At 45.3% G+C, this 23904-nt stretch overlaps 7 non-coding genes and 2 pseudogenes across 7 annotated transcripts; all 9 read right to left on the reverse strand.

Annotated features, from left to right (window-relative positions):
• Positions 1-819: 819 nt before the first annotated feature.
• LOC130303155 (U2 spliceosomal RNA) lies at positions 820-1010 on the reverse strand. Its single transcript, XR_008853268.1, has one exon. It is a non-coding gene; the product is annotated as a U2 spliceosomal RNA (small nuclear RNA).
• Positions 1011-3096: 2086 nt separating this feature from the next.
• On the reverse strand, positions 3097-3287 carry LOC130303166 (U2 spliceosomal RNA). Its single transcript, XR_008853281.1, has one exon. It is a non-coding gene; the product is annotated as a U2 spliceosomal RNA (small nuclear RNA).
• Positions 3288-5397: 2110 nt separating this feature from the next.
• Positions 5398-5588, reverse strand: LOC130303177 (U2 spliceosomal RNA). Its single transcript, XR_008853292.1, has one exon. It is a non-coding gene; the product is annotated as a U2 spliceosomal RNA (small nuclear RNA).
• Positions 5589-7678: 2090 nt separating this feature from the next.
• Positions 7679-7869, reverse strand: LOC130303188 (U2 spliceosomal RNA). The gene has a single exon (XR_008853303.1). It is a non-coding gene; the product is annotated as a U2 spliceosomal RNA (small nuclear RNA).
• Positions 7870-9964: 2095 nt separating this feature from the next.
• LOC130303195 (U2 spliceosomal RNA) lies at positions 9965-10155 on the reverse strand. Its single transcript, XR_008853307.1, has one exon. It is a non-coding gene; the product is annotated as a U2 spliceosomal RNA (small nuclear RNA).
• A 2075-nt stretch (positions 10156-12230) lies between these two features.
• On the reverse strand, positions 12231-12411 carry LOC130303192 (U2 spliceosomal RNA; annotated as a pseudogene).
• Positions 12412-17582: 5171 nt separating this feature from the next.
• Positions 17583-17715, reverse strand: LOC130303194 (U2 spliceosomal RNA; annotated as a pseudogene).
• Positions 17716-19801: 2086 nt separating this feature from the next.
• Positions 19802-19992, reverse strand: LOC130303156 (U2 spliceosomal RNA). The gene has a single exon (XR_008853269.1). It is a non-coding gene; the product is annotated as a U2 spliceosomal RNA (small nuclear RNA).
• Positions 19993-22083: 2091 nt separating this feature from the next.
• On the reverse strand, positions 22084-22274 carry LOC130303157 (U2 spliceosomal RNA). Its single transcript, XR_008853270.1, has one exon. It is a non-coding gene; the product is annotated as a U2 spliceosomal RNA (small nuclear RNA).
• Positions 22275-23904: the final 1630 nt, after the last annotated feature.

Consider the following 23904-nt stretch of genomic DNA (forward strand, 5'->3'; position numbering starts at 1 on the left):
AAAGCGACTGTTCAGCGACAGACAAGTCGCATCGGCTGAAAGTAGGCCAGAATGTCAGTCCATGTTGGAGCAGGTTTAGATACAGTCTAAAGCATAGATCTCAAAGTCTGTGCACAGAATTTAGCAAGGGCCTCGCACCTTCTGATGCATCAGGTAGGTGCACAATAGCATAGCCTAACCCTCTGTACTTTGGTCTATATTGATGCGGGACATAGACAGCCAGCTGATGACCAATCCATTAGTGCAATGGATGGCTGGAAGCATTTGTCTTTGCCTTTGCAATACCACAGAAGCAATGCATGGTCAATGTACAGCAATGACACACCTGTGTGAACAGCCAGGAGACCCCCCCCCCCATGTTATGTTACATAGTTACATAGTTAGTACGGTCGAAAAAAGACATATGTCCATCACGTTCAACCAGGGAATTAAGGGGTAGGGGTGTGGCGCGATATTGGGGAAGGGATGAGATTTTATATTTCTTCATAAGCATTAATCTTATTTTGTCAATTAGGAACATTCAGCACCCACCCGCTATCAAGGCAGCTGCCTATCATGTCATGCCCTACCTGCACAGGTGTGCTGGCTACTCAAATGATCCAATTAAGGAGGCCATTTAGTCAGCAGCAGCAGAAGTCCTGTGCCTGGACGCTCCAACAGGGGCCAGACACAAGCAGAAGCAGAAGCAGCAGAAGCAGCAGCAGCACCACCTTTTGTTTTTTGGCTGCAGCAGCAGCAAGGCCCACAGGGCTGGCTAGCTGGCTAGCCAGCAAGCAGGTAGCAATGAAAGTAGGAATCTTTCTTTTTAACCCTGTAAGGGGGTGGTGCACTGTACCCGAAGATACTGCCATATCGGGTCAATGCATAGGGCGACGGAAGCAAGCTTCGAAATCGGCCCCCGTTCTCAAAAATCCATTTAATATATGGTCCCCAGATAGGGGACGTATCAGATATTAAACTGATAAGAACAGATACTACACTTGATCTTAGCCAAAAGGCCGAGAAGCGATAACCGTGAAAGGGGCGGGCCCAACAAGGTCCCCTTCATGGGCACTATCACTGCTTGCTGTCAGGGAGGCTGCCAGACAATTTTCCATGCACACTCTGGGCTGGGGGGCAGTCAACCACCAGTACACACAGCAGAACCTAAACCCATACCATTATTGCTAAGCAGCAAGACAGGGGCCCATTGCACTCCCACGGGGCCTTTTTAAATGCAATCCATAACCCGGATTTGCCAGGAACCCTTCTTACTCCTCCTACTTGCATGTGACACTGGGCTTAGGATCTGCATAGGAAACACACACACAAGCACACACCTACCTTTGTTGCCTGCAGATGCCTCCTTGGCTGTCCCCAAACGGTATCAAACCAACACCCACGGGAAGCTGTAAGCATAGAGGACATGCCTGCACCCCATTGGACTTACCTGTGTGGGTTAAATCCGGGTTATTTGACAACCTATGGCGGTGATGGTTCTGCTCAGGCAGAGCAGTGCTGATGCTCCTCATAAAGCTGTCGCTGCTGTGAAGGTTCTAGGTGACATCACAAATCCCTTTGGTTACATACACAACAAAGCTGGGTTGTTGTTGTTTACACTCTGCAAGGCCTGTGGAAGTGAGTGACATCATAGCACTGTAGTTCTGAGGGTTCAAGATGGATGCAACAATCTCCTGTTGCTTCTATGAAGGCCGTAATAGACGACATCACCAAACAGCTCCATAGTCACATACACAGCAAAGGAGAGATGTTGTTTACACCTAGTGATGTCAGTGGTATTGAGTGACATCACAGCACAGTGCTAAGGCTCCTGGGCCTGGACACAGCAGCGGCTGCAATATCTCAACGGAGAATACGTTTATATCTATGTGTGTGTGTGCGCATATATATATATATATATATATATATATATATATATATATATATCTCCGCCGAAATCACTTTTAAACCCATTTCCACCTTTTTTTCCCTTCTCTTCCTCTTACTTTTTTTTCACGTTTTTTTACGTTTTTCTCCTTTTCGCCTCTTTTCTGGGCGTATTATTCTTCTTTTTCTTCTTTTTTTTCGTCTAATGCATACCCCATCAGTGCAGCAATGCTTATTCAATACCGCCAGCAGATGGAGACACTGGGGGATAATTTTCTAAGGATTTATACTGATTTTTCCTGTCTGAATTTGTCGCACAGAAAGTTGCAGGCCAAATATGTGTGACATTTCTGCGACTTTAGCTTCTAGAGCATTTTTACAACATTATACATAGGTGCTGAATACATAAAAAGCGACTGTTCAGCGACAGACAAGTCGCATCGGCTGAAAGTAGGCCAGAATGTCAGTCCATGTTGGAGCAGGTTTAGATACAGTCTAAAGCATAGATCTCAAAGTCTGTGCACAGAATTTAGCAAGGGCCTCGCACCTTCTGATGCATCAGGTAGGTGCACAATAGCATAGCCTAACCCTCTGTACTTTGGTCTATATTGATGCGGGACATAGACAGCCAGCTGATGACCAATCCATTAGTGCAATGGATGGCTGGAAGCATTTGTCTTTGCCTTTGCAATACCACAGAAGCAATGCATGGTCAATGTACAGCAATGACACACCTGTGTGAACAGCCAGGAGACCCCCCCCCCCCCATGTTATGTTACATAGTTACATAGTTAGTACGGTCGAAAAAAGACATATGTCCATCACGTTCAACCAGGGAATTAAGGGGTAGGGGTGTGGCGCGATATTGGGGAAGGGATGAGATTTTATATTTCTTCATAAGCATTAATCTTATTTTGTCAATTAGGAACATTCAGCACCCACCCGCTATCAAGGCAGCTGCCTATCATGTCATGCCCTACCTGCACAGGTGTGCTGGCTACTCAAATGATCCAATTAAGGAGGCCATTTAGTCAGCAGCAGCAGAAGTCCTGTGCCTGGACGCTCCAACAGGGGCCAGACACAAGCAGAAGCAGAAGCAGCAGAAGCAGCAGCAGCACCACCTTTTGTTTTTTGGCTGCAGCAGCAGCAAGGCCCACAGGGCTGGCTAGCTGGCTAGCCAGCAAGCAGGTAGCAATGAAAGTAGGAATCTTTCTTTTTAACCCTGTAAGGGGGTGGTGCACTGTACCCGAAGATACTGCCATATCGGGTCAATGCATAGGGCGACGGAAGCAAGCTTCGAAATCGGCCCCCGTTCTCAAAAATCCATTTAATATATGGTCCCCAGATAGGGGACGTATCAGATATTAAACTGATAAGAACAGATACTACACTTGATCTTAGCCAAAAGGCCGAGAAGCGATAACCGTGAAAGGGGCGGGCCCAACAAGGTCCCCTTCATGGGCACTATCACTGCTTGCTGTCAGGGAGGCTGCCAGACAATTTTCCATGCACACTCTGGGCTGGGGGGCAGTCAACCACCAGTACACACAGCAGAACCTAAACCCATACCATTATTGCTAAGCAGCAAGACAGGGGCCCATTGCACTCCCACGGGGCCTTTTTAAATGCAATCCATAACCCGGATTTGCCAGGAACCCTTCTTACTCCTCCTACTTGCATGTGACACTGGGCTTAGGATCTGCATAGGAAACACACACACAAGCACACACCTACCTTTGTTGCCTGCAGATGCCTCCTTGGCTGTCCCCAAACGGTATCAAACCAACACCCACGGGAAGCTGTAAGCATAGAGGACATGCCTGCACCCCATTGGACTTACCTGTGTGGGTTAAATCCGGGTTATTTGACAACCTATGGCGGTGATGGTTCTGCTCAGGCAGAGCAGTGCTGATGCTCCTCATAAAGCTGTCGCTGCTGTGAAGGTTCTAGGTGACATCACAAATCCCTTTGGTTACATACACAACAAAGCTGGGTTGTTGTTGTTTACACTCTGCAAGGCCTGTGGAAGTGAGTGACATCATAGCACTGTAGTTCTGAGGGTTCAAGATGGATGCAACAATCTCCTGTTGCTTCTATGAAGGCCGTAATAGACGACATCACCAAACAGCTCCATAGTCACATACACAGCAAAGGAGAGATGTTGTTTACACCTAGTGATGTCAGTGGTATTGAGTGACATCACAGCACAGTGCTAAGGCTCCTGGGCCTGGACACAGCAGCGGCTGCAATATCTCAACGGAGAATACGTTTATATCTATGTGTGTGTGTGCGCATATATATATATATATATATATATATATATATATATATATATATATATATTTCTCCGCCGAAATCACTTTTAAACCCATTTCCACCTTTTTTTCCCTTCTCTTCCTCTTACTTTTTTTTCACGTTTTTTTACGTTTTTCTCCTTTTCGCCTCTTTTCTGGGCGTATTATTCTTCTTTTTCTTCTTTTTTTTCGTCTAATGCATACCCCATCAGTGCAGCAATGCTTATTCAATACCGCCAGCAGATGGAGACACTGGGGGATAATTTTCTAAGGATTTATACTGATTTTTCCTGTCTGAATTTGTCGCACAGAAAGTTGCAGGCCAAATATGTGTGACATTTCTGCGACTTTAGCTTCTAGAGCATTTTTACAACATTATACATAGGTGCTGAATACATAAAAAGCGACTGTTCAGCGACAGACAAGTCGCATCGGCTGAAAGTAGGCCAGAATGTCAGTCCATGTTGGAGCAGGTTTAGATACAGTCTAAAGCATAGATCTCAAAGTCTGTGCACAGAATTTAGCAAGGGCCTCGCACCTTCTGATGCATCAGGTAGGTGCACAATAGCATAGCCTAACCCTCTGTACTTTGGTCTATATTGATGCGGGACATAGACAGCCAGCTGATGACCAATCCATTAGTGCAATGGATGGCTGGAAGCATTTGTCTTTGCCTTTGCAATACCACAGAAGCAATGCATGGTCAATGTACAGCAATGACACACCTGTGTGAACAGCCAGGAGACCCCCCCCCCCCCCATGTTATGTTACATAGTTACATAGTTAGTACGGTCGAAAAAAGACATATGTCCATCACGTTCAACCAGGGAATTAAGGGGTAGGGGTGTGGCGCGATATTGGGGAAGGGATGAGATTTTATATTTCTTCATAAGCATTAATCTTATTTTGTCAATTAGGAACATTCAGCACCCACCCGCTATCAAGGCAGCTGCCTATCATGTCATGCCCTACCTGCACAGGTGTGCTGGCTACTCAAATGATCCAATTAAGGAGGCCATTTAGTCAGCAGCAGCAGAAGTCCTGTGCCTGGACGCTCCAACAGGGGCCAGACACAAGCAGAAGCAGAAGCAGCAGCAGCACCACCTTTAGCTGCAGCAGCAGCACCACCTTTTGTTTTTTGGCTGCAGCAGCAGCAAGGCCCACAGGGCTGGCTAGCTGGCTAGCCAGCAAGCAGGTAGCAATGAAAGTAGGAATCTTTCTTTTTAACCCTGTAAGGGGGTGGTGCACTGTACCCGAAGATACTGCCATATCGGGTCAATGCATAGGGCGACGGAAGCAAGCTTCGAAATCGGCCCCCGTTCTCAAAAATCCATTTAATATATGGTCCCCAGATAGGGGACGTATCAGATATTAAACTGATAAGAACAGATACTACACTTGATCTTAGCCAAAAGGCCGAGAAGCGATAACCGTGAAAGGGGCGGGCCCAACAAGGTCCCCTTCATGGGCACTATCACTGCTTGCTGTCAGGGAGGCTGCCAGACAATTTTCCATGCACACTCTGGGCTGGGGGGCAGTCAACCACCAGTACACACAGCAGAACCTAAACCCATACCATTATTGCTAAGCAGCAAGACAGGGGCCCATTGCACTCCCACGGGGCCTTTTTAAATGCAATCCATAACCCGGATTTGCCAGGAACCCTTCTTACTCCTCCTACTTGCATGTGACACTGGGCTTAGGATCTGCATAGGAAACACACACACAAGCACACACCTACCTTTGTTGCCTGCAGATGCCTCCTTGGCTGTCCCCAAACGGTATCAAACCAACACCCACGGGAAGCTGTAAGCATAGAGGACATGCCTGCACCCCATTGGACTTACCTGTGTGGGTTAAATCCGGGTTATTTGACAACCTATGGCGGTGATGGTTCTGCTCAGGCAGAGCAGTGCTGATGCTCCTCATAAAGCTGTCGCTGCTGTGAAGGTTCTAGGTGACATCACAAATCCCTTTGGTTACATACACAACAAAGCTGGGTTGTTGTTGTTTACACTCTGCAAGGCCTGTGGAAGTGAGTGACATCATAGCACTGTAGTTCTGAGGGTTCAAGATGGATGCAACAATCTCCTGTTGCTTCTATGAAGGCCGTAATAGACGACATCACCAAACAGCTCCATAGTCACATACACAGCAAAGGAGAGATGTTGTTTACACCTAGTGATGTCAGTGGTATTGAGTGACATCACAGCACAGTGCTAAGGCTCCTGGGCCTGGACACAGCAGCGGCTGCAATATCTCAACGGAGAATACGTTTATATCTATGTGTGTGTGTGCGCATATATATATATATATATATATATATATATATATATATATATATTTCTCCGCCGAAATCACTTTTAAACCCATTTCCACCTTTTTTTCCCTTCTCTTCCTCTTACTTTTTTTTCACGTTTTTTTACGTTTTTCTCCTTTTCGCCTCTTTTCTGGGCGTATTATTCTTCTTTTTCTTCTTTTTTTTCGTCTAATGCATACCCCATCAGTGCAGCAATGCTTATTCAATACCGCCAGCAGATGGAGACACTGGGGGATAATTTTCTAAGGATTTATACTGATTTTTCCTGTCTGAATTTGTCGCACAGAAAGTTGCAGGCCAAATATGTGTGACATTTCTGCGACTTTAGCTTCTAGAGCATTTTTACAACATTATACATAGGTGCTGAATACATAAAAAGCGACTGTTCAGCGACAGACAAGTCGCATCGGCTGAAAGTAGGCCAGAATGTCAGTCCATGTTGGAGCAGGTTTAGATACAGTCTAAAGCATAGATCTCAAAGTCTGTGCACAGAATTTAGCAAGGGCCTCGCACCTTCTGATGCATCAGGTAGGTGCACAATAGCATAGCCTAACCCTCTGTACTTTGGTCTATATTGATGCGGGACATAGACAGCCAGCTGATGACCAATCCATTAGTGCAATGGATGGCTGGAAGCATTTGTCTTTGCCTTTGCAATACCACAGAAGCAATGCATGGTCAATGTACAGCAATGACACACCTGTGTGAACAGCCAGGAGACCCCCCCCCCCCCCCATGTTATGTTACATAGTTACATAGTTAGTACGGTCGAAAAAAGACATATGTCCATCACGTTCAACCAGGGAATTAAGGGGTAGGGGTGTGGCGCGATATTGGGGAAGGGATGAGATTTTATATTTCTTCATAAGCATTAATCTTATTTTGTCAATTAGGAACATTCAGCACCCACCCGCTATCAAGGCAGCTGCCTATCATGTCATGCCCTACCTGCACAGGTGTGCTGGCTACTCAAATGATCCAATTAAGGAGGCCATTTAGTCAGCAGCAGCAGAAGTCCTGTGCCTGGACGCTCCAACAGGGGCCAGACACAAGCAGAAGCAGAAGCAGCAGAAGCAGCAGCAGCACCACCTTTTGTTTTTTGGCTGCAGCAGCAGCAAGGCCCACAGGGCTGGCTAGCTGGCTAGCCAGCAAGCAGGTAGCAATGAAAGTAGGAATCTTTCTTTTTAACCCTGTAAGGGGGTGGTGCACTGTACCCGAAGATACTGCCATATCGGGTCAATGCATAGGGCGACGGAAGCAAGCTTCGAAATCGGCCCCCGTTCTCAAAAATCCATTTAATATATGGTCCCCAGATAGGGGACGTATCAGATATTAAACTGATAAGAACAGATACTACACTTGATCTTAGCCAAAAGGCCGAGAAGCGATAACCGTGAAAGGGGCGGGCCCAACAAGGTCCCCTTCATGGGCACTATCACTGCTTGCTGTCAGGGAGGCTGCCAGACAATTTTCCATGCACACTCTGGGCTGGGGGGCAGTCAACCACCAGTACACACAGCAGAACCTAAACCCATACCATTATTGCTAAGCAGCAAGACAGGGGCCCATTGCACTCCCACGGGGCCTTTTTAAATGCAATCCATAACCCGGATTTGCCAGGAACCCTTCTTACTCCTCCTACTTGCATGTGACACTGGGCTTAGGATCTGCATAGGAAACACACACACAAGCACACACCTACCTTTGTTGCCTGCAGATGCCTCCTTGGCTGTCCCCAAACGGTATCAAACCAACACCCACGGGAAGCTGTAAGCATAGAGGACATGCCTGCACCCCATTGGACTTACCTGTGTGGGTTAAATCCGGGTTATTTGACAACCTATGGCGGTGATGGTTCTGCTCAGGCAGAGCAGTGCTGATGCTCCTCATAAAGCTGTCGCTGCTGTGAAGGTTCTAGGTGACATCACAAATCCCTTTGGTTACATACACAACAAAGCTGGGTTGTTGTTGTTTACACTCTGCAAGGCCTGTGGAAGTGAGTGACATCATAGCACTGTAGTTCTGAGGGTTCAAGATGGATGCAACAATCTCCTGTTGCTTCTATGAAGGCCGTAATAGACGACATCACCAAACAGCTCCATAGTCACATACACAGCAAAGGAGAGATGTTGTTTACACCTAGTGATGTCAGTGGTATTGAGTGACATCACAGCACAGTGCTAAGGCTCCTGGGCCTGGACACAGCAGCGGCTGCAATATCTCAACGGAGAATACGTTTATATCTATGTGTGTGTGTGCGCATATATATATATATATATATATATATATATATATATATATATATATATATCTCCGCCGAAATCACTTTTAAACCCATTTCCACCTTTTTTTCCCTTCTCTTCCTCTTACTTTTTTTTCACGTTTTTTTACGTTTTTCTCCTTTTCGCCTCTTTTCTGGGCGTATTATTCTTCTTTTTCTTCTTTTTTTTCGTCTAATGCATACCCCATCAGTGCAGCAATGCTTATTCAATACCGCCAGCAGATGGAGACACTGCGGGATAATTTTCTAAGGATTTATACTGATTTTTCCTGTCTGAATTTGTCGCACAGAAAGTTGCAGGCCAAATATGTGTGACATTTCTGCGACTTTAGCTTCTAGAGCATTTTTACAACATTATACATAGGTGCTGAATACATAAAAAGCGACTGTTCAGCGACAGACAAGTCGCATCGGCTGAAAGTAGGCCAGAATGTCAGTCCATGTTGGAGCAGGTTTAGATACAGTCTAAAGCATAGATCTCAAAGTCTGTGCACAGAATTTAGCAAGGGCCTCGCACCTTCTGATGCATCAGGTAGGTGCACAATAGCATAGCCTAACCCTCTGTACTTTGGTCTATATTGATGCGGGACATAGACAGCCAGCTGATGACCAATCCATTAGTGCAATGGATGGCTGGAAGCATTTGTCTTTGCCTTTGCAATACCACAGAAGCAATGCATGGTCAATGTACAGCAATGACACACCTGTGTGAACAGCCAGGAGACCCCCCCCCCCCCCCCATGTTATGTTACATAGTTACATAGTTAGTACGGTCGAAAAAAGACATATGTCCATCACGTTCAACCAGGGAATTAAGGGGTAGGGGTGTGGCGCGATATTGGGGAAGGGATGAGATTTTATATTTCTTCATAAGCATTAATCTTATTTTGTCAATTAGGAACATTCAGCACCCACCCGCTATCAAGGCAGCTGCCTATCATGTCATGCCCTACCTGCACAGGTGTGCTGGCTACTCAAATGATCCAATTAAGGAGGCCATTTAGTCAGCAGCAGCAGAAGTCCTGTGCCTGGACGCTCCAACAGGGGCCAGACACAAGCAGAAGCAGAAGCAGCAGAAGCAGCAGCAGCACCACCTTTTGTTTTTTGGCTGCAGCAGCAGCAAGGCCCACAGGGCTGGCTAGCTGGCTAGCCAGCAAGCAGGTAGCAATGAAAGTAGGAATCTTTCTTTTTAACCCTGTAAGGGGGTGGTGCACTGTACCCGAAGATACTGCCATATCGGGTCAATGCATAGGGCGACGGAAGCAAGCTTCGAAATCGGCCCCCGTTCTCAAAAATCCATTTAATATATGGTCCCCAGATAGGGGACGTATCAGATATTAAACTGATAAGAACAGATACTACACTTGATCTTAGCCAAAAGGCCGAGAAGCGATAACCGTGAAAGGGGCGGGCCCAACAAGGTCCCCTTCATGGGCACTATCACTGCTTGCTGTCAGGGAGGCTGCCAGACAATTTTCCATGCACACTCTGGGCTGGGGGGCAGTCAACCACCAGTACACACAGCAGAACCTAAACCCATACCATTATTGCTAAGCAGCAAGACAGGGGCCCATTGCACTCCCACGGGGCCTTTTTAAATGCAATCCATAACCCGGATTTGCCAGGAACCCTTCTTACTCCTCCTACTTGCATGTGACACTGGGCTTAGGATCTGCATAGGAAACACACACACAAGCACACACCTACCTTTGTTGCCTGCAGATGCCTCCTTGGCTGTCCCCAAACGGTATCAAACCAACACCCACGGGAAGCTGTAAGCATAGAGGACATGCCTGCACCCCATTGGACTTACCTGTGTGGGTTAAATCCGGGTTATTTGACAACCTATGGCGGTGATGGTTCTGCTCAGGCAGAGCAGTGCTGATGCTCCTCATAAAGCTGTCGCTGCTGTGAAGGTTCTAGGTGACATCACAAATCCCTTTGGTTACATACACAACAAAGCTGGGTTGTTGTTGTTTACACTCTGCAAGGCCTGTGGAAGTGAGTGACATCATAGCACTGTAGTTCTGAGGGTTCAAGATGGATGCAACAATCTCCTGTTGCTTCTATGAAGGCCGTAATAGACGACATCACCAAACAGCTCCATAGTCACATACACAGCAAAGGAGAGATGTTGTTTACACCTAGTGATGTCAGTGGTATTGAGTGACATCACAGCACAGTGCTAAGGCTCCTGGGCCTGGACACAGCAGCGGCTGCAATATCTCAACGGAGAATACGTTTATATCTATGTGTGTGTGTGCGCATATATATATATATATATATATATATATTTCTCCGCCGAAATCACTTTTAAACCCATTTCCACCTTTTTTTCCCTTCTCTTCCTCTTACTTTTTTTTCACGTTTTTTTACGTTTTTCTCCTTTTCGCCTCTTTTCTGGGCGTATTATTCTTCTTTTTCTTCTTTTTTTTCGTCTAATGCATACCCCATCAGTGCAGCAATGCTTATTCAATACCGCCAGCAGATGGAGACACTGGGGGATAATTTTCTAAGGATTTATACTGATTTTTCCTGTCTGAATTTGTCGCACAGAAAGTTGCAGGCCAAATATGTGTGACATTTCTGCGACTTTAGCTTCTAGAGCATTTTTACAACATTATACATAGGTGCTGAATACATAAAAAGCGACTGTTCAGCGACAGACAAGTCGCATCGGCTGAAAGTAGGCCAGAATGTCAGTCCATGTTGGAGCAGGTTTAGATACAGTCTAAAGCATAGATCTCAAAGTCTGTGCACAGAATTTAGCAAGGGCCTCGCACCTTCTGATGCATCAGGTAGGTGCACAATAGCATAGCCTAACCCTCTGTACTTTGGTCTATATTGATGCGGGACATAGACAGCCAGCTGATGACCAATCCATTAGTGCAATGGATGGCTGGAAGCATTTGTCTTTGCCTTTGCAATACCACAGAAGCAATGCATGGTCAATGTACAGCAATGACACACCTGTGTGAACAGCCAGGAGCCCCCCCCCCCCCCCCCATGTTATGTTACATAGTTACATAGTTAGTACGGTCGAAAAAAGACATATGTCCATCACGTTCAACCAGGGAATTAAGGGGTAGGGGTGTGGCGCGATATTGGGGAAGGGATGAGATTTTATATTTCTTCATAAGCATTAATCTTATTTTGTCAATTAGGAACATTCAGCACCCACCCGCTATCAAGGCAGCTGCCTATCATGTCATGCCCTACCTGCACAGGTGTGCTGGCTACTCAAATGATCCAATTAAGGAGGCCATTTAGTCAGCAGCAGCAGAAGTCCTGTGCCTGGACGCTCCAACAGGGGCCAGACACAAGCAGAAGCAGAAGCAGCAGAAGCAGCAGCAGCACCACCTTTTGTTTTTTGGCTGCAGCAGCAGCAAGGCCCACAGGGCTGGCTAGCTGGCTAGCCAGCAAGCAGGTAGCAATGAAAGTAGGAATCTTTCTTTTTAACCCTGTAAGGGGGTGGTGCACTGTACCCGAAGATACTGCCATATCGGGTCAATGCATAGGGCGACGGAAGCAAGCTTCGAAATCGGCCCCCGTTCTCAAAAATCCATTTAATATATGGTCCCCAGATAGGGGACGTATCAGATATTAAACTGATAAGAACAGATTTTAACTTGGCTACCCCTGAGGGGTATCTTTTTATTTAGAATTCATAACATTTTACAAAGTGCATTACGATTTATAAATATAATTTTTTTTCAATAAAAACAAATTTTGATAATAAAATCACATATAACAATAAAAGTTCACATAAATACAATCATAATACACTTAAAATGGGCACTTGGTGGCTTTACAAAAGGGCGTTCCATTCATTAAAATACCATTTTCTAGCTAATAAAGGATAATATTTCTTGTCTAATAAAAAGTACTGGTACATATCACTAAAACAAAGAGCTAAAACATCATTCACAGATAAAATCTCATGTTTAAAAAGTAAAATGTTTCTGGCATTCCATAGAGCTGCTTTAACACAGTTTATGATCTTCCATGCCATTGTCTCTTGAGTCCGTATTGGGCATTCCAGACATCCATAAAAAACAGCTGCAGAGTTTAAGTCCTTTATTTCTGTTATCTTCTTCACCAGAGGGAGTATTTTAGTCCATATCCTTTTTGCATAAAAACAAGTCCAGAAAAGGTGGTACACGGTCTCGGGTTCCTGGCAGCCCTCCCTCGGGCATACTGCAGTGTTTGGCCATCCTTCTTCGGTGCTGGAATGCCCGGCATGGAAGACACTCGTGTATGCAGCTCCAGGCCAGATCTTTCTGTGAATTAAAAAGATAAATCATATTTGCCATCTTCCATATTTTCCTGCATTTCTCTTCATTAAAATTATTCACAGGGGCAATAAAACCACTTTCTTTAATATATTTTAACATTTTTTTGCTATTAGTTACTTCATTAATACTTTTTCCGTTAAAGTTGTACAAGTTGAAAATTTTCTCTAAAATCTTGTATTGTTGGGGAAGATTAAAAGCATAAGGACAGCTTAAAACAGTTTTAAACCACCCATTCCTCCTCATAAAAAAACCTGTATTAAAACGGATAAAATATGACCAGTAACTATCCTTAAAAAGTGTGCTAACACACATGCTAAAAAACTTGGTAAAAAGGAACGCCCTGATGTCGGGGAAGTCCTTTCCACCCATACCTTTTGGCATCATGACGATCTCTCTTCTCAATTTTTCACTCTTGGAGCTCCATAAAAAGGTAAAACATGCTTTAATAATTTTATTTAAAATCATTTCGGGGGGTGGAAAGACCATGCCAAGATACAATAAAATGGGTAAAATCACCATCTTTGTAACTAAAACCTTCCCCTCCATCGTTAGCTTTCTCATGTTCCACATACAAATTTTTGTGTTTATTTTTTGAGCCACCAAGTCCCAGCTATTAAAACCATTGTTTGACTCACTGAAGGAGACACCTAAAATCTGCACAGACTCAGACACAGGAATGGGTAAATCCCTTAAAAACAGTCCTCCTATATTTAAAACACTGCTTTTATTAAAATTTACCTTAAAACCGGAGGCACAACAAAAAAATTCAACTTGCTTTAGGGCTTTTTGAAGCGATGGGGTGTCCCTTCCAAGCACTGCCACATCGTCCATGTACCCCACTACTTTAGCCTCTAGTCCCCCTCCTCCCGGCAGGGGGACCCCTCTTATTTGCTTATCTCTCCTCAAGGTGCATAGTAGAGGCTCAAGCGCACATATGAAAAGTAGTGGGGACAAAGGACACCCCTGCTTCACTCCGGAATTTAAAATCACATCCTGTGTCTTAAAACCGTTAACTAAAATCTTGCTTGTGCAGTTTTTATAAAAGGCCTTAAGAGACAATAAAAAGCCTTCAGGTATACCCATTTTCTCTAAAACCTTAAAAAGATAAAAATGTGACACTCTGTCAAAAGCCTTCTCGAAGTCTAAGGATAAAATGGCTAGTTTTCCGTTTCTAGACTTTGTGTCACTAATCACATCTTTTAAAAGGTTAAGATTTTCCCATATGCTCCTCCCAGGCACCCCACAGACCTGATTTGAATGGATTATTTTCTCTATTACACTTTTTAATCTATTTGCGCACAGTTTTGCCATCACTTTGTAGTCACAGTTGAGGAGGGTGATTGGTCTCCAGTTCTTTAGATCTGACCGGTCTCCCTTTTTGAACAGCAGGGAGACATCACCCTTCCTCCATGAACCTGGGAGGGCTTTTGTTTTAAATACTTCTGTAAAAAGGGAAAAAAGGTCATCTTTTAAAACACCATAAAAAATGACATAAAACTCAATGGGTATACCGTCAGGACCAGGCACCTTACCGGATTTAAAACTCCTGATCGTCTCTAAAACTTCCTGTTCCGAGATTTCCCTCTGTAAAAGAGACTGGGACACAGGGTCTAAAACATTGGTAATCTCCTTCAATGAGTCATTCATAAAATCAATATCAATATTTTTTGTATTAAAAAGATCCGCATAAAATGAATGTACCCTTTTTAAAATACCCTGTACATCTTTTTCTCCTTGTATATTATCAATTAAAACCTTTTTATCCGTTACTTTCTTAAAAAAGTACCTGGAGCAGGTCTCGTTCTCTTCAAGGTGCTTTATTTTGGATCTGAAAATTATCTCTTTTCCCTTCTGCTCCAGGCACTGTTTTATTTCTTTTTTTAAGTCAGTAATTTCTCTATAAACCTCTATACCATTGTCTCTGAATTTGTACAGGGTTTGCAGACGGGTATTTAGAAGGGAGTAAAACTCACGCTTCTCTTTAGCTCTAGAGATCCCTACTCTAATAAAAAACTCTTTTATTTTTATTTTCATTTTCTCCCACCATATACTGATGGGAGTGTTAGGATCTCTTACCCGTCTGCAGTCCTTGTAGAAGTTGATAAAATCGGATAAAACCTGCGGATCTTCTAAAAGGGATACATTCATCTTCCAGGCATTCCTCCCAGTCTTTTTTCTAAAATCACTCTTCACCTTAAAAGATAAAAGTTTGTGATCAGAAAAAACATTGGTTAAAACATCACACTTAAAAGGCAGTACTTGATAAGAACAGAAGATAAAATCGATCCTGGAGCTGCAGTTTGCGTTGCTCCAGGTCACACCGTCTCTTTCTGGTAAAATACTATTGCATTTCTTAAAAACATCAGTAAGTCTAAAATCAATAATCATATTTTTTAACATAGAAGATGTTTTATCATAGTTTCTACTTACTGAATTGGTAAAACGGTGCTCCCCCCTTAAAATACAATTAAAATCACCTGCTAAAATAAGAGGTTCAGAATCATTGATAAAAAGGGGTAAAATCTCTAACATCCGTGCTCTATCATTTTTATTGGGTGAACCATAAAAATTTAAAAACTGCCATTTAATACCATCAATAAAAGCTTTAACCAATAAAATTCTGCCTGGTAAAATCTCATGAATAAAATCAATAAAAGCATTTCCTTTAAAAAGTATGGCGACCCCTGCTGATCTGGATTCGTTAGATCCAGACCAGACTGATGGACCGTGTACCCAATCTTTTTTATACTTTTCATAATTTAAACTATGCGGGATGCCGCACTCCTGCAGGAAAACCACAGAAGCAGCAAAAATAGACAAGTAGTTAAAAAGGGCAACCCGTTTCGCTCGTGAACTTATACTTCTTACATTCATAGACAATCCGGACAACTCAGCCATTGGAGATGTAAAAAAAAGGGAGGCTCAGATAACAAACTAAAAACCAGATTGCGCACTGGAGCTCTCGTTACCCCCCACCTCTGACTCTACCGTACACATAGAGGAAGCCGGAGAGGAACCACCATCGCTCGAGCAGCCCCCCTCTTCCAAGACCACAGGTGTATAGACGGAGTACATTGGTAAGAACAGCTTCTGGGCTCCATTCTCTTTTTCGGCGTCCACCTCTTGCCCCTCCATAGGGGTCGGGTGCGTACTTAGGTCCGTTTCCGGGACCTCGGAGATGGTCACCCCTGAAACCTCCTCCTGGCTGGGAGGAGGAGGGGTATCCACCGCTGGGACCTGTGGAGGAGCTTCACTTGGAGCCCCCGTCACGACAGGAACTTCCATCTGCTCCTCCTGGACCACCTCCGAGTCCGGACGCCCTTTGGAGCCCCTTCGTCTTTTCACCTTTGCTACTCCGTCCGGGTTTTCACACTCAGGGGGACCCCGAGCAGGAGGACCTTCCGGGGTGGAATCGGGCACCTCTCGCTCTTCCACCTTCTCTGAGGTATCTGCCCGATCCCCTCTCGCATTTCTCTTCCCCGGCCTCCTCTCATTTGGGGTCCCCCTTTCCACCTGTGCCTCTTTCTCCTGGGGTTCTTTTGGGGGGGCCGTGGTCTCCATCTCACAGCTTACCTCTTCTTGTGGGGGGTGCTCCTCCTCTCTGGCTTTTCCCCAGGCTGGTCTCCGGACGTCTCTCTTGGGTTGCCCTTGCTGTTCTGTGGTTTTTTTTGGTCTGTGGGGACAGAAAGCATACACGTGACCAAAGTGACGGCAAAAATTACATCTCAAACCCTTATCACATTTTTCTGTTTCATGTTGCATGCTTCCACATTTCTTACAGGAACTTTCACAATTTTCCTTTATGTGCCCATAACGTTGGCACCTTCTGCAGAAGTTTGGCATTCCCGCAAAAAAGAGGTCGCCACACACATTGTTTAATTTAAAACGAGCAGGCGGTAATAGTATCCCCCCTGGGAGGGTGGGGTCTTTGTTGCACGTGACTTGATATCGCCATTTTGAGGTCCAGACACCACAGTCGTTCATGATTTTTCCTCTGAACTCCACCTTTTTAAAGTAGGCTGCCAGGAACCCATCGATCTCTCTCTGATTTACAAAAGGGGAGTACATCTTCACGACAATCAACTTGGTTTCATCTAGGACGTGCTCGACAATTTGGATACCCTTAAGCCTCGGATCATCTTGCTTTGGAATTTTCATTACTGCATCTAAGAATACGCCTTCCCCTATGAAAGTGCAGTCGTAGATCCTCCGCTTAGGGTAATCCTGGATGGCCAAAATCTCTCGCTTACGAACATTAAGAATCTTGTCGAGCACGTCCTCTATCACGAACCTCATGCCACGTGCATCCGCCGCATCACCTGTGAGAATGACCCGCACAGTGTGTTTAATCCGGGCATAAGCCGGTACCGAACCAGGATCTAGATCTTCATCCATGGTTCATTCGTGTTTTGGTCTGGTTCTCTCCGCTCCAACCAACCAGCCAATTCGCTCAAACCTCTCTCCACCCGAAGGCTTTGAGAGGCGATCGCAACCCGTTACCCTGGGACTAAGCCCTCTCCCCAATAGCAACAAGTGGGTGAAGCCCAGGCAATAAACCTGGGCGATCCCACAAGGCCGAGGAGAGGGGTACCCGAGTACCTTCTGACCAGATCTCCTGTATTACTACACTTGATCTTAGCCAAAAGGCCGAGAAGCGATAACCGTGAAAGGGGCGGGCCCAACAAGGTCCCCTTCATGGGCACTATCACTGCTTGCTGTCAGGGAGGCTGCCAGACAATTTTCCATGCACACTCTGGGCTGGGGGGCAGTCAACCACCAGTACACACAGCAGAACCTAAACCCATACCATTATTGCTAAGCAGCAAGACAGGGGCCCATTGCACTCCCACGGGGCCTTTTTAAATGCAATCCATAACCCGGATTTGCCAGGAACCCTTCTTACTCCTCCTACTTGCATGTGACACTGGGCTTAGGATCTGCATAGGAAACACACACACAAGCACACACCTACCTTTGTTGCCTGCAGATGCCTCCTTGGCTGTCCCCAAACGGTATCAAACCAACACCCACGGGAAGCTGTAAGCATAGAGGACATGCCTGCACCCCATTGGACTTACCTGTGTGGGTTAAATCCGGGTTATTTGACAACCTATGGCGGTGATGGTTCTGCTCAGGCAGAGCAGTGCTGATGCTCCTCATAAAGCTGTCGCTGCTGTGAAGGTTCTAGGTGACATCACAAATCCCTTTGGTTACATACACAACAAAGCTGGGTTGTTGTTGTTTACACTCTGCAAGGCCTGTGGAAGTGAGTGACATCATAGCACTGTAGTTCTGAGGGTTCAAGATGGATGCAACAATCTCCTGTTGCTTCTATGAAGGCCGTAATAGACGACATCACCAAACAGCTCCATAGTCACATACACAGCAAAGGAGAGATGTTGTTTACACCTAGTGATGTCAGTGGTATTGAGTGACATCACAGCACAGTGCTAAGGCTCCTGGGCCTGGACACAGCAGCGGCTGCAATATCTCAACGGAGAATACGTTTATATCTATGTGTGTGTGTGCGCATATATATATATATATATATATATATATATATATATATATTTCTCCGCCGAAATCACTTTTAAACCCATTTCCACCTTTTTTTCCCTTCTCTTCCTCTTACTTTTTTTTCACGTTTTTTTACGTTTTTCTCCTTTTCGCCTCTTTTCTGGGCGTATTATTCTTCTTTTTCTTCTTTTTTTCGTCTAATGCATACCCCATCAGTGCAGCAATGCTTATTCAATACCGCCAGCAGATGGAGACACTGGGGGATAATTTTCTAAGGATTTATACTGATTTTTCCTGTCTGAATTTGTCGCACAGAAAGTTGCAGGCCAAATATGTGTGACATTTCTGCGACTTTAGCTTCTAGAGCATTTTTACAACATTATACATAGGTGCTGAATACATAAAAAGCGACTGTTCAGCGACAGACAAGTCGCATCGGCTGAAAGTAGGCCAGAATGTCAGTCCATGTTGGAGCAGGTTTAGATACAGTCTAAAGCATAGATCTCAAAGTCTGTGCACAGAATTTAGCAAGGGCCTCGCACCTTCTGATGCATCAGGTAGGTGCACAATAGCATAGCCTAACCCTCTGTACTTTGGTCTATATTGATGCGGGACATAGACAGCCAGCTGATGACCAATCCATTAGTGCAATGGATGGCTGGAAGCATTTGTCTTTGCCTTTGCAATACCACAGAAGCAATGCATGGTCAATGTACAGCAATGACACACCTGTGTGAACAGCCAGGAGACCCCCCCCCCCCCCCCATGTTATGTTACATAGTTACATAGTTAGTACGGTCGAAAAAAGACATATGTCCATCACGTTCAACCAGGGAATTAAGGGGTAGGGGTGTGGCGCGATATTGGGGAAGGGATGAGATTTTATATTTCTTCATAAGCATTAATCTTATTTTGTCAATTAGGAACATTCAGCACCCACCCGCTATCAAGGCAGCTGCCTATCATGTCATGCCCTACCTGCACAGGTGTGCTGGCTACTCAAATGATCCAATTAAGGAGGCCATTTAGTCAGCAGCAGCAGAAGTCCTGTGCCTGGACGCTCCAACAGGGGCCAGACACAAGCAGAAGCAGAAGCAGCAGAAGCAGCAGCAGCACCACCTTTTGTTTTTTGGCTGCAGCAGCAGCAAGGCCCACAGGGCTGGCTAGCTGGCTAGCCAGCAAGCAGGTAGCAATGAAAGTAGGAATCTTTCTTTTTAACCCTGTAAGGGGGTGGTGCACTGTACCCGAAGATACTGCCATATCGGGTCAATGCATAGGGCGACGGAAGCAAGCTTCGAAATCGGCCCCCGTTCTCAAAAATCCATTTAATATATGGTCCCCAGATAGGGGACGTATCAGATATTAAACTGATAAGAACAGATACTACACTTGATCTTAGCCAAAAGGCCGAGAAGCGATAACCGTGAAAGGGGCGGGCCCAACAAGGTCCCCTTCATGGGCACTATCACTGCTTGCTGTCAGGGAGGCTGCCAGACAATTTTCCATGCACACTCTGGGCTGGGGGGCAGTCAACCACCAGTACACACAGCAGAACCTAAACCCATACCATTATTGCTAAGCAGCAAGACAGGGGCCCATTGCACTCCCACGGGGCCTTTTTAAATGCAATCCATAACCCGGAATTTGCCAGGAACCCTTCTTACTCCTCCTACTTGCATGTGACACTGGGCTTAGGATCTGCATAGGAAACACACACACAAGCACACACCTACCTTTGTTGCCTGCAGATGCCTCCTTGGCTGTCCCCAAACGGTATCAAACCAACACCCACGGGAAGCTGTAAGCATAGAGGACATGCCTGCACCCCATTGGACTTACCTGTGTGGGTTAAATCCGGGTTATTTGACAACCTATGGCGGTGATGGTTCTGCTCAGGCAGAGCAGTGCTGATGCTCCTCATAAAGCTGTCGCTGCTGTGAAGGTTCTAGGTGACATCACAAATCCCTTTGGTTACATACACAACAAAGCTGGGTTGTTGTTGTTTACACTCTGCAAGGCCTGTGGAAGTGAGTGACATCATAGCACTGTAGTTCTGAGGGTTCAAGATGGATGCAACAATCTCCTGTTGCTTCTATGAAGGCCGTAATAGACGACATCACCAAACAGCTCCATAGTCACATACACAGCAAAGGAGAGATGTTGTTTACACCTAGTGATGTCAGTGGTATTGAGTGACATCACAGCACAGTGCTAAGGCTCCTGGGCCTGGACACAGCAGCGGCTGCAATATCTCAACGGAGAATACGTTTATATCTATGTGTGTGTGTGCGCATATATATATATATATATATATATATATATATATATATATATTTCTCCGCCGAAATCACTTTTAAACCCATTTCCACCTTTTTTTCCCTTCTCTTCCTCTTACTTTTTTTTCACGTTTTTTTACGTTTTTCTCCTTTTCGCCTCTTTTCTGGGCGTATTATTCTTCTTTTTCTTCTTTTTTTTCGTCTAATGCATACCCCATCAGTGCAGCAATGCTTATTCAATACCGCCAGCAGATGGAGACACTGGGGGATAATTTTCTAAGGATTTATACTGATTTTTCCTGTCTGAATTTGTCGCACAGAAAGTTGCAGGCCAAATATGTGTGACATTTCTGCGACTTTAGCTTCTAGAGCATTTTTACAACATTATACATAGGTGCTGAATACATAAAAAGCGACTGTTCAGCGACAGACAAGTCGCATCGGCTGAAAGTAGGCCAGAATGTCAGTCCATGTTGGAGCAGGTTTAGATACAGTCTAAAGCATAGATCTCAAAGTCTGTGCACAGAATTTAGCAAGGGCCTCGCACCTTCTGATGCATCAGGTAGGTGCACAATAGCATAGCCTAACCCTCTGTACTTTGGTCTATATTGATGCGGGACATAGACAGCCAGCTGATGACCAATCCATTAGTGCAATGGATGGCTGGAAGCATTTGTCTTTGCCTTTGCAATACCACAGAAGCAATGCATGGTCAATGTACAGCAATGACACACCTGTGTGAACAGCCAGGAGACCCCCCCCCCCCCCCCCATGTTATGTTACATAGTTACATAGTTAGTACGGTCGAAAAAAGACATATGTCCATCACGTTCAACCAGGGAATTAAGGGGTAGGGGTGTGGCGCGATATTGGGGAAGGGATGAGATTTTATATTTCTTCATAAGCATTAATCTTATTTTGTCAATTAGGAACATTCAGCACCCACCCGCTATCAAGGCAGCTGCCTATCATGTCATGCCCTACCTGCACAGGTGTGCTGGCTACTCAAATGATCCAATTAAGGAGGCCATTTAGTCAGCAGTAGCAGAAGTCCTGTGCCTGGACGCTCCAACAGGGGCCAGACACAAGCAGAAGCAGAAGCAGCAGAAGCAGCAGCAGCACCACCTTTTGTTTTTTGGCTGCAGCAGCAGCAAGGCCCACAGGGCTGGCTAGCTGGCTAGCCAGCAAGCAGGTAGCAATGAAAGTAGGAATCTTTCTTTTTAACCCTGTAAGGGGGTGGTGCACTGTACCCGAAGATACTGCCATATCGGGTCAATGCATAGGGCGACGGAAGCAAGCTTCGAAATCGGCCCCCGTTCTCAAAAATCCATTTAATATATGGTCCCCAGATAGGGGACGTATCAGATATTAAACTGATAAGAACAGATACTACACTTGATCTTAGCCAAAAGGCCGAGAAGCGATAACCGTGAAAGGGGCGGGCCCAACAAGGTCCCCTTCATGGGCACTATCACTGCTTGCTGTCAGGGAGGCTGCCAGACAATTTTCCATGCACACTCTGGGCTGGGGGGCAGTCAACCACCAGTACACACAGCAGAACCTAAACCCATACCATTATTGCTAAGCAGCAAGACAGGGGCCCATTGCACTCCCACGGGGCCTTTTTAAATGCAATCCATAACCCGGATTTGCCAGGAACCCTTCTTACTCCTCCTACTTGCATGTGACACTGGGCTTAGGATCTGCATAGGAAACACACACACAAGCACACACCTACCTTTGTTGCCTGCAGATGCCTCCTTGGCTGTCCCCAAACGGTATCAAACCAACACCCACGGGAAGCTGTAAGCATAGAGGACATGCCTGCACCCCATTGGACTTACCTGTGTGGGTTAAATCCGGGTTATTTGACAACCTATGGCGGTGATGGTTCTGCTCAGGCAGAGCAGTGCTGATGCTCCTCATAAAGCTGTCGCTGCTGTGAAGGTTCTAGGTGACATCACAAATCCCTTTGGTTACATACACAACAAAGCTGGGTTGTTGTTGTTTACACTCTGCAAGGCCTGTGGAAGTGAGTGACATCATAGCACTGTAGTTCTGAGGGTTCAAGATGGATGCAACAATCTCCTGTTGCTTCTATGAAGGCCGTAATAGACGACATCACCAAACAGCTCCATAGTCACATACACAGCAAAGGAGAGATGTTGTTTACACCTAGTGATGTCAGTGGTATTGAGTGACATCACAGCACAGTGCTAAGGCTCCTGGGCCTGGACACAGCAGCGGCTGCAATATCTCAACGGAGAATACGTTTATATCTATGTGTGTGTGTGCGCATATATATATATATATATATATATATATATATATTTCTCCGCCGAAATCACTTTTAAACCCATTTCCACCTTTTTTTCCCTTCTCTTCCTCTTACTTTTTTTTCACGTTTTTTTACGTTTTTCTCCTTTTCGCCTCTTTTCTGGGCGTATTATTCTTCTTTTTCTTCTTTTTTTTCGTCTAATGCATACCCCATCAGTGCAGCAATGCTTATTCAATACCGCCAGCAGATGGAGACACTGGGGGATAATTTTCTAAGGATTTATACTGATTTTTCCTGTCTGAATTTGTCGCACAGAAAGTTGCAGGCCAAATATGTGTGACATTTCTGCGACTTTAGCTTCTAGAGCATTTTTACAACATTATACATAGGTGCTGAATACATAAAAAGCGACTGTTCAGCGACAGACAAGTCGCATCGGCTGAAAGTAGGCCAGAATGTCAGTCCATGTTGGAGCAGGTTTAGATACAGTCTAAAGCATAGATCTCAAAGTCTGTGCACAGAATTTAGCAAGGGCCTCGCACCTTCTGATGCATCAGGTAGGTGCACAATAGCATAGCCTAACCCTCTGTACTTTGGTCTATATTGATGCGGGACATAGACAGCCAGCTGATGACCAATCCATTAGTGCAATGGATGGCTGGAAGCATTTGTCTTTGCCTTTGCAATACCACAGAAGCAATGCATGGTCAATGTACAGCAATGACACACCTGTGTGAACAGCCAGGAGACCCCCCCCCCCCCCCATGTTATGTTACA

This window comes from Hyla sarda, unplaced genomic scaffold (genome assembly GCF_029499605.1).
Source record: "Hyla sarda isolate aHylSar1 unplaced genomic scaffold, aHylSar1.hap1 scaffold_1192, whole genome shotgun sequence".
In the NCBI taxonomy this organism is placed as follows: Eukaryota; Metazoa; Chordata; class Amphibia; order Anura; family Hylidae; genus Hyla; species Hyla sarda.